This window comes from Homarus americanus, unplaced genomic scaffold, assembly GCF_018991925.1.
Source record: "Homarus americanus isolate GMGI-L3 unplaced genomic scaffold, GMGI_Hamer_2.0 scaffold58111, whole genome shotgun sequence".
NCBI lineage: Eukaryota > Metazoa > Arthropoda > Malacostraca > Decapoda > Nephropidae > Homarus > Homarus americanus.
In genome coordinates this window covers 26,495-36,423 of record NW_024738354.1, presented here as the reverse complement: position 1 = coordinate 36,423, position 9,929 = coordinate 26,495, and the positions used below count along the sequence as shown (strand labels likewise).

At 42.3% G+C, this 9,929-nt stretch overlaps 1 pseudogene; it reads right to left on the bottom strand.

Annotated features, from left to right (window-relative positions):
- Window positions 1–308: 308 nt before the first annotated feature.
- On the bottom strand, window positions 309–2,167 carry LOC121874042 (annotated as a pseudogene).
- Between the last annotated feature and the right edge of the window lie 7,762 nt (window positions 2,168–9,929).

Below are 9,929 nucleotides of genomic sequence, written 5' to 3'. Positions count from 1 at the left end.
TCAGGTCCATGTAGTTCACCCTCAAGCGTGATGCCCCTTCTCTCAACTGCCTCTTCAAACTATCGAAGTTTGCCCTTCTGAAATGTGGGACTTTTGTGGAATTTTCATTACGGCTGCCCTGAAAATCTAACTGGAATCTAATTTCTTTCTGATCGCTGTTTGCAGGTTCGTTCCCTACCTCGATATTACTAAGATTGAAAGGAATAGGCAACAATAAATTGAAGACAATTTTGAAAATATGTCGTAATACTAAAATATGAAATTGATGATTATTATTTTATTAACACAATAATAGGCATGTTAAAACCTTAACCTTTACTAATGTGAAAGGTGAGCTGCTTCTTCTTTGTCAGCTTATCCAATCGTGCTTCAATAGAGGACAGTGACATGCGCAATGGAGAATGAATATCCATACTATTCCTGTACTTTGTCTTAATGGCACTCATGGTTGAGAAGCCAGTCTTGCAGAGGTATGTTGAAGGAAATGGGAGAAGAGTTTTCAGAGCAATTTCAGTAAGCTCAGGATATTCTGCTTTCACTTTTATCCAAAAGGAACCAAGTGATGTTGTAGTTTCGAAACTCATCTTCAATCCTTCGTCAGCAGCCAGCTCCAACAATTTATCCTCCATAGTAACACTCGAGTCATCTCTCAATGGCATAAACGGATTTCGGATCCATCCATTCCCTTTCCGTGGATCTTCTTCTGCTGGAAAGTAATGCTGAAAACGTTCTGCCAAATTCGTCAAGTCTTCTCTGATGACAACTCGTAGAGATGTAACATTAAGGTCTTCGCCTGCATCGACGATGACTGCCGCTAATTGGTGAAACATGTCATAACAATCTCTTGACACTCGACCCTTCCATGCTTCTAGCTTTCGTTTTTGTCCGTCGATCTTGTCTGCCATTGTAAAACACGAAGTCATCCTTCCCTGCATGGAGGTGTTGAGATCATTAAAGATGGCAAAGATATCAGCCAAATAAGCCAGCTTGGCTAGCCTAGCCACATCTCGGAACAATTGTGACCAATTTGTTTTTTTGTCCTGAAGAAACTCGGCAAGCTCGTTTCGTAGCTCAAATACTCTTGACAGGACTTTTTCCCTCGATAACCAACGTACATCATCACATAATGCAGTGAATAGTCTCGAATTTAAAGCAATTTTTACAACCTCGATGAGCACACTGTTTAGTTCTGTTGACATTTTTTTTGTTGCAAGACTTTCTGTGTGAAGGAAGCAGTGAGTCGACTTGCATTCGGGGGCAAGCACCTTGATCTGGGTAACCACTCCCGAATGCCGTCCTATCAGTGCGGCAGCGCCATCAGAACATACGCCTACACAAAACTTGAAATCTAACCCACATTTGTTAACGATGTAGTCTCTCACAGTCTCGAACACTTCAGAACTAGTTGTTTTTGTTGGTAGTGAAGCAGAGAAAAAAAAATCTTCCTTCAAATCACCCTCATGTTTAAAGCGCTCTTACACCAGCAGAATTGCCATATTAGCAACGTCTGTACATTCATCGAGCTGCAAAGAAAAGTACTTTGCTAATTTAATCTGTCCTATGAGCTGATCTTCCACATCGTGAGCCAGATCGTGAATTCGTCGAGCTATAGTGTCATTTGAAAGTGTCACCTGAGCCACTTTCCTAGACGCCGGCTCGCCCAGCATTTCCATGCAGACATCTTTAATACAGCCTATCACTAGCGTCTCGCCAGGAGTGTATGGCTTTCCAGCCTTAGCAACTCGAAGTGCTACTTTATAAGAAGCCCGCATAGCAAAAGTATTTATGTGTGACACTTCAAAGATCTGCTTCTGACGGCCTTTTAAATCAACATGCTTTCTTTCAAAAAACTCTTTCGACTTTGAACTCATTTCTTTATGTTTTGTATTTAAATACCTCTTGAGGTTTGACGGCTTCATTGAGTCGTTAGCCAACACAACTCCACAAATAACACCCTGCGGTTTTGGCACTCCCCCATCATTCGTGGCTACAAAACCGAATTGAATGTATGAGGAGTCATATTTCCGAGTAAAGCTTGTACGAATTATTTTTGCCGGCAATACTTCGGTTTCATTTACATCGCCGTCATTGGATTCAGAATTACTTGTGTGTTCAGCAACCGGAGTCTCGACTTGATAAACATGTCCATTGGGTCTCGCTTTGCCATCTGTAAATTAGGGATAAAAATAATGAATATAAATTCCATAACCCCGGGTATATACTTAATTTATGATATTAGGATGAAAGCCGAATAAATGCAGTAGGAATGGTTTTATTGAGAAATATGAGCGGGAGAACAGTGATTAATAGGGTAAGTAGTGTTCGAACATAAGAATGGAGGAAACTGCAGCGGGCCTATTGGCCCATACTGGGCAGTCCCATTTACACCCGGCCCCTATTGCTCAAGGAGCAGGATTCTCACAGGGTGGTACTGAATATTAGGTGTTCTTCCTTACACTATCACTTGGAGGATTACCTTAATCGATAGGTCAACAACTGCAAATATGTTGCCTGTATAACAAGTGAACTTACGTGTGGGTTGAGCACTGTGGCGTGTGTCGGGGCCCGCGAGGTAATGCCTATTACCTTAGTGGTCACGGTCGGCCATGTGGTGAGGGTTTGTGTAAACAAACCCCCGTCCTCATATGGTGCCAGGCTGGATAGTTCTTTTGAAACTAAAATTGACTTTGATACTGTATCTAACCAGAAAAACAGAGATACTATGAAGAACAAGTGTAGTGTAATAAGAGTGTTTATAAACTGAGAATACTCCTGCTACCTTCCCACTGACACCACACACTCCCTCCGCGGGAGGCCCGTTCACGGCCTCTCCTAACACCGCTGATGCGCTGCAGATGCCAGTTTCCCTTGTCCTGTAAGAGGGTTAGGCCTCCCAACCACCGCTGACTTCCTCCGAGTGCCAAGCAGTCCTCGGCCCTCTGACGTAGGCAGGTCGAGTCCTGTAACTCCACCATATCTGAGTTGATTGGAGACCCAGCTACTCGCTTTAACTCTCCTGATGCACTGAGTGAGCCAGGTGACTATGGTGTTGACCTTGGTACCAATGGAGAGGATGGCTTTCAACCAGTTCAGTCCAGGAACAAGTGGAAGGCCGAAAAGGCAGAAAAACTTAGAGGCCATCAACTACAACCTCAACCTCCCATGAGAGTAAGATTAAACTTCCCTGTAGGTACACCACCTGAAGTCAAGTATCGATGGCTAAACGATGCGGTAGATAAACACCCAGACGCTGAGTTTCAGTTCAGAGTCGGTACACAAGATCATGTTCTGATTAGAAGCGACCCAGCAGTCATACAGGATCTCCTCACCAATAGCATAGGGGGAATAACCATGGAACAATCATCCCAACCATCAAGCAGGAAAACCATCTTAATCATAGGGCTCGACCAGTACCAGACCCCTACACTACTAGAAGCTCATCCCTCCATCAGAAGGACGAAGCGACTCAGGGGCAAGAACGCAGTCATTGCAGACTGGGTTGGCTCGAGGGACCCACCCATGACCATTCGAGTCCGTGGTGCCTATCGGACTCTGAAGGTAACTCTCTATCAGCCCCCTGCCCGGAGGTGTTACAATTGTCAACACTGGGGCCATGTGGCCCGATTATGCCCCTCGACTAAGCCGTGGTGTGGTCTCTGCTCAAGACAACATGCAACACAGGCTTGCAGAGATACAGTTGCTCAAAAGGGTATCATTCAACAGAAGTGTATTAACTGCAAAACAATTGGAGTTCCTGTATGGCACCCTGACTGTCCTAGAGCTCCTACGCCCCTTCAGCGTCCAGACCCGCCACCCAGGCAGGTCTCAAGAAACACTACTGCTGCTGCTGCTGGCCCACCCTCCCCACCAAAGCTCCAGGATCACACCAGAAGTCATCGAAAAATCAGCAAGTGGCAACACAGACGTACCGACACAACAGGTAGCTGCCAACACACCCCGTCAACACGCACAAAGTGAAGAGATCAATGATTTGAAAAATTAAATTCAAGAACTCAAACCTCAATTTACAGTTCAATCTGATATGTTAAAGAGCCTCTGTGATACACTACAGAAAAAGAACACCACCAACACAGTGCAGCAGCTTTGGAAGATTACAGTCAAACTGGAGACATTCAGATGTCAGTACCAGCTGTGGAAACTCAAGACCCACCAGGAACTAGTGTCCACGCAGAGGAAAATAGTGATACTGGTCACAGTTCTACTGATGCCTCTGTGGTCATGGTCAGTGAAGATGAACAAACAGAAAATGGTGGTGATGTGGAGTGTAACCAAAGCATGTTGTTGTCTGCCACTGAAATACAACAATTGTTGAGCCGTACATGCTCCAGAAATGTTTCAAAAAGGTTAAATGGCCTACTGCCTGCCGAAGGGACAGGCAGTGTACAAAAAACAGTATCATACATTGCGTTTTGCTTCTTTCCAAATACAGTTCATAATGACCAGTGTTAATATCAGACAAAGATACAGAGCTGTGAAGGTGATGAGTTGGAACATCTCATCCCTTAGAAAACGATACCCTGACCTACACCACAAGTTGTGACTGAGGACATCGATATTGTGTGCCTGCAGGCGTCTCACCTCTAATGGCAAGCCCCCACCCAGTCTGCCCAATTATGCGTATTATGATCCTAGTTCTACTCACACATGTTTGATGTATGCTAAGAAGTCACTCCTGCATGTACCTCTTGTATCCAAAAAGACTACCAACCTTCAGTACCATGAGATCACTATCCACCTGGGCAAACTCCACACTCAACGTGCTAAACGCCTATGCTCCCACAGATCAGCTTCAGTACACAGATCTCCCAGACTTTTTACACACTGAGCCCACTGTGCTGATGGGTGACCTGATTACTAGACACAAGAAATTCGGTGACTCCACCGCTAACAACAATGATAGGAGACTTATCTCACTTCTCAGCGCATATGAAGAAGTTCAAATTATAGGTAATAATAAACCAACACACATCTATGGCGGGGGTCAAGACAAGTGTATTGCTTTTAATCTATCATTCACAACTCATAGCTCTGATTTTGTCACTGATCTTATGTCTAACAACAGCCCAATCCAAGCTTGTATACATGTAGCCAATGACACCCCCACTGGTGGTAAACTCAACAGATGTAGAATCACGGTCAAGCAAGAACATGAAAGCTAGATCATAGACTTCATCCATGACTGGTACAAGGAATACAATCCTGACAAATACCAAAGTTTCCATGACGATCTGATAGATAGGACTTATACATACTTCACCAACAATGCCACCACCAAAAAACGGAGAAAACGTGGTCAGCATAATGGGAACAGGTAACAGCAGTGCTATGATGAACCTAAACTGAAAAAAAAACTCAGGGCTAGAATCAGGAGGGTGGGTAAGGGTTACAAAGAAATTAGAACACCTCAAAAGTTACAATTGTATCAAGCTTCCATTGCTGCTGTCTAGAAACGTGTAAACGAACTCAGACAAAATGCATGGGAGACATATGTCAACAGCCTGAACCAACACACATCCCTCAGCAAAGCCTAGAAAGACATAAACACAATCAGAGGTAAAAACAGTAGACACGTCTCCCATCCAAACCCTCTGCAAAAGTCGAATGAGCAAATAACAAAGTGGGCTCATGTGTCTAGCTATGACATGTTACCAGCTAGGACTCGGGGACTCCTTGATGCGAAGTCTGTAGAGAGAAGTAATCTTATTAACTTTATGCTGGGCAAACAGCACGATGAGTGTGATGTTCCATATACTGAGTAAGAGTTTGGCGCCGCCCTTGCCAGGGGTAGGTCTACTTCCCCTGGAGAGGACGGAGTCACCTACAACATCGTCAGACTACTAAGGCGTATGCCGGGCAATCCATTATTGGTATTGTACAATATGAGTCATGCCGAGGGCCAACTACCCACATCATGGACCAGCAGTATTGTTGTACCAATACCGAAACCAGGACAGCCTGATGCTTTTCGTCCCATATCTCTAACCAGCTGCTTGTGTAAAACCTTTGAGAGGATGGTTCTTGGCAGACTCTTATATAGAATCAGAGAACACATGTCTCCTAACATAATGGCTTCACCCATGATAAAGGTGTACATAATTGCATCACCACATTCCTAACTGTGCATGGTGATGAAAGGCACAGATACACCACATTTCTTGACCTAAAAGCTGCGTTTGATATTGCCAATAGACAACTGATATTGTACGAACTAGCCAAAATGGATATAGGAGGTAGGCTGTTACACAGCGTAAATATAATGGTTAATTAATGCCTTTCTAAAGAAACCTTTGACATGGGACCAGGTTTGTTCCACTCTACGAATTTTTTGCGATTTTTCCACCAAGTTTGATGAAAAACGATTGTGCCATTTCGGATGCCCAGAAGAGACACACACACAGACACACGGCTATTCCTTATATGAGATCACCGGCAGTAAGGGACGAAAACGAAAAATGGCAACAATTGCCTTATATGTGATTAATGGCAGCAGTGGGGCGAAAACAAAAAATGGCAACAATTGCCTTATATGTGATTAATGGCAACAGAGGGCCGACAATAAAAAATGGCAACAACTGCCTTATATGTGATTAATGGCAGCAGTGGGGCGAAAACCATAATGGCAACAATTGCCTTATATGCGATTACCGGCAGTAAGGGAAGAAATCGAAAAATGGCAACAATTGCCTTATATCTGATTAACGGCAGCAGTGGGGCGAAAACAAAAATTGGCAACAGTTTGCCTTATATGCGATTAACGGCAGCAGAGGGACGAAAACAAAAAATGGCAACAATTGCCTTATATGTGATTAATGGCAGCAGTGGAGCGAAAAAAAATGGCAACAATTACCTTATATGTGATTAATGGCAGCAATGGGGCGAAAACAAAAAATGACAACAATTGCCTAATATGTGATAAATGGCAGCAGAGCGGCGAAAACAAAAATGGCAGCAATTGCCTTATATGTGCTTAATGGCAGTAGTGGGGCGAAAACGAAAAATGGCAGCAATTGCCTTATATGTGATTAATGCAGCAGAGGGGCATGGCAACAATTGCCTTATATGAGCTAATGGTGCAGTGAGGCGAAAACAAAAAATGGCACAATTGCCTTATATGTGATTAATGCAGCAGAGGGACGAAAACCAAAAATGGCAACAATTGCCTTATATTTGATTAATGGCAGCAGTGGGGCAAAAACAAAAGAAGGCAACAATTGCCTTATATGTGAATCATGGCAGCAGTGGGGCAAAAACAATATATGGCAACAATTGCCTTATATGTGATTAATGGCAGCAGTGGAGCGAAAAACAAAAATGGCAGCAATTGCTTTATATGCGATTAACGGCAGCATAGGGACGAAAAAAAATGGCAACAATTGCCTTATATGTGATTAATGGCAGCACTGGGTAAAAACAAAAAATGGCAACAATTGCCTATATGTGATTAATGGCAGCAGTGGGGCGAAAACAAAAAATGGCAACAATTACCTTATATGTGATTAATAGCAGCATAGGGACGAAAACAAAAAATGGCAACAATTGCCTTATATGTGATTAATGGCAGCAGAGGGGCCACAATAAAAAAATGGCAACAATTGCCTTATATGTGATTAATGGCAGCAGTGGGGCGAAAACAAAAAATGGTAACAATTGCCTTACATGCGATTACCGGCAGTAAGGGACGAAAACGAAAAATGGCAACAATTGCCTTATATGTGATTAATGGCAGCAGTGGGGCGAAAAACAAAAATGGCAAAATTGCCTTATATGTGATTAATGGCAGCAGAGGGCGACAATAAAAATGGCAACAATTGCCTTATATGTGATTAATGGCAGCAGTGGGGCGAAAACCATAATGGCAACAATTGTCTTATATGCGATTACCGGCAGTAAGTGACGAAAACGAAAAATGGCAACAATTGCCTTATATCTGATTAACGGCAGCAGAGGGGCGAAAACAAAAAATGGCAACAATTGCCGTATATGAGATTAATGGCAGCAGTGGTGCGAAAACAAAAAATGGCAACCATTGCCTTATATGTGATTAATGGCAGCAGATGGGCGACAATAAAAAATGGCAACAATTGCCTTATATGTGATTAATAGCAGCAGTGGGGCGAAAACAAAAAATGGCAACAATTGCCTTATATCTGATTAATTACAGTAGTGGAGCGAAAACAAAAAATGGCGACAATTGCCTTATATGTGATTAATTACAACGGTGGAGCGAAAACAAAAAATGGCAACAATTGCCTTATATATGATTAATGGCAGCAGTGGAGCGAAAAAAATGGCACAATTGCCTTATATGTGATTAATGGCAGCAGTGAGGCGAAAACAAAAAATGGCAACAATTGCCTTATATGCGATTACCGGCAGCAGAGGGACGAAAACGAAAAATGGCAACAATTGCATAATATGTGATTAATGGCAGCAGTGGGGCGAAAACATAAAATGAGAACAATTGCCTTACATGTGATTAATGGCAGCAGTGGAGCGAAAATAAAAAATGGCAACAATTGCTTTATATGTGATTAATGGCAGTAGTGGAGCGAAAACAAAAAATGGCGACAATTGCCTTATATGTGATTAATTGCAGCAGTGGGGCGAAAACAAAAAATGGCAACAATTGCTGTATATGTGATTAATTACAGCAGTGGGGCGAAAACATAAAATGGGAACAATTGCCTTACATGTGATTAATGGCAGCAGTGGAGCGAAAATAAAAAATGGCGACAATTGCCTTATATGTGATTAATAGCAGCAGTGGGGCGAAAACAAAAAATGGCAACAATTACCTTATATGTGATTAATTACAGCTTTGGAGCGAAAACAAAAAATGGCAACAATTGCTTTATATATGATTAATGGCCGCAGTGGGGCGAAAACAAAAAATGGCAACAATTGCCTTCTATGCTATTAACGGCAGCAGAGGGACGAAAACAAAAAATGGCAACAATTGCCTTAAATGTGATTAATGGCAGCAGTGGGGCGAAAACAAAAAAGGCAACAATTGCTTTATATCTGATTAATAGCAGCAGTGGGGCGAAAACAAAAAATGGCAACAATTGCTTTATATGTGATTAATGGCAGCAGTGGTGCGAAAACAAAAAATGGCAACAATTGCCTTATTTGCGATTACCGGCAGCAGAGGGACGAAAACGAAAAATGGCAACAATTGCCTTATATGTGATTAATGGCAGCGGTAGGGCGAAAACAAAAAATGGCAACAATTGCCTTATATGTGAATAATGGCAGCAGTGAAGCAAAAAAAATGGCACAATTGCCTTATATGTGATTAATGGCAGCAGTGGGGCGAAAACAAAAAATGGCAACAATTGTCTTATATATGATTAATGGAGCAGAGGGGTGAAAACAAAAAATGGCAACATTTGCCTTATATGTGATTAATGGCAGCAGTGGGGCGAAAACAAAAAATGGTAACAATTGCCTTATATGCGATTAATGGCAGCAGTGGGGCGAAAACAAGAAATGGCAGCAATTGCCTTATATGTGATTAATGGAAGCAGTGGGGCAAAAACAAATATGGCAACAATTGCCTTACATGTGATTAATGGCAGCAGATGGACGAAAACAAAAAATGACAACAATTACCTTATATGTGATTAATAGCGGCAGAGGGACGAAAACAAAAAATGGCAACAATTGCCTTATATGTGATTAATGGCAGCAGTAGTGCGAAAACAAAAAATGGTAACAATTGCCTTATATGCGATTACCGGCAGTAAGGGACGAAAACGAAAAATGGCAACAATTGCCTTATATGTGATTAATGGCAGCAGTGGGGCGAAAACAAAAAATGGCAAAATTGCCTTATATGTGATTAATGGCAGCAGAGGGGCGCCAATAAAAAATGGCAACAATTGCCTTATATGTGATTAATGGCAGCA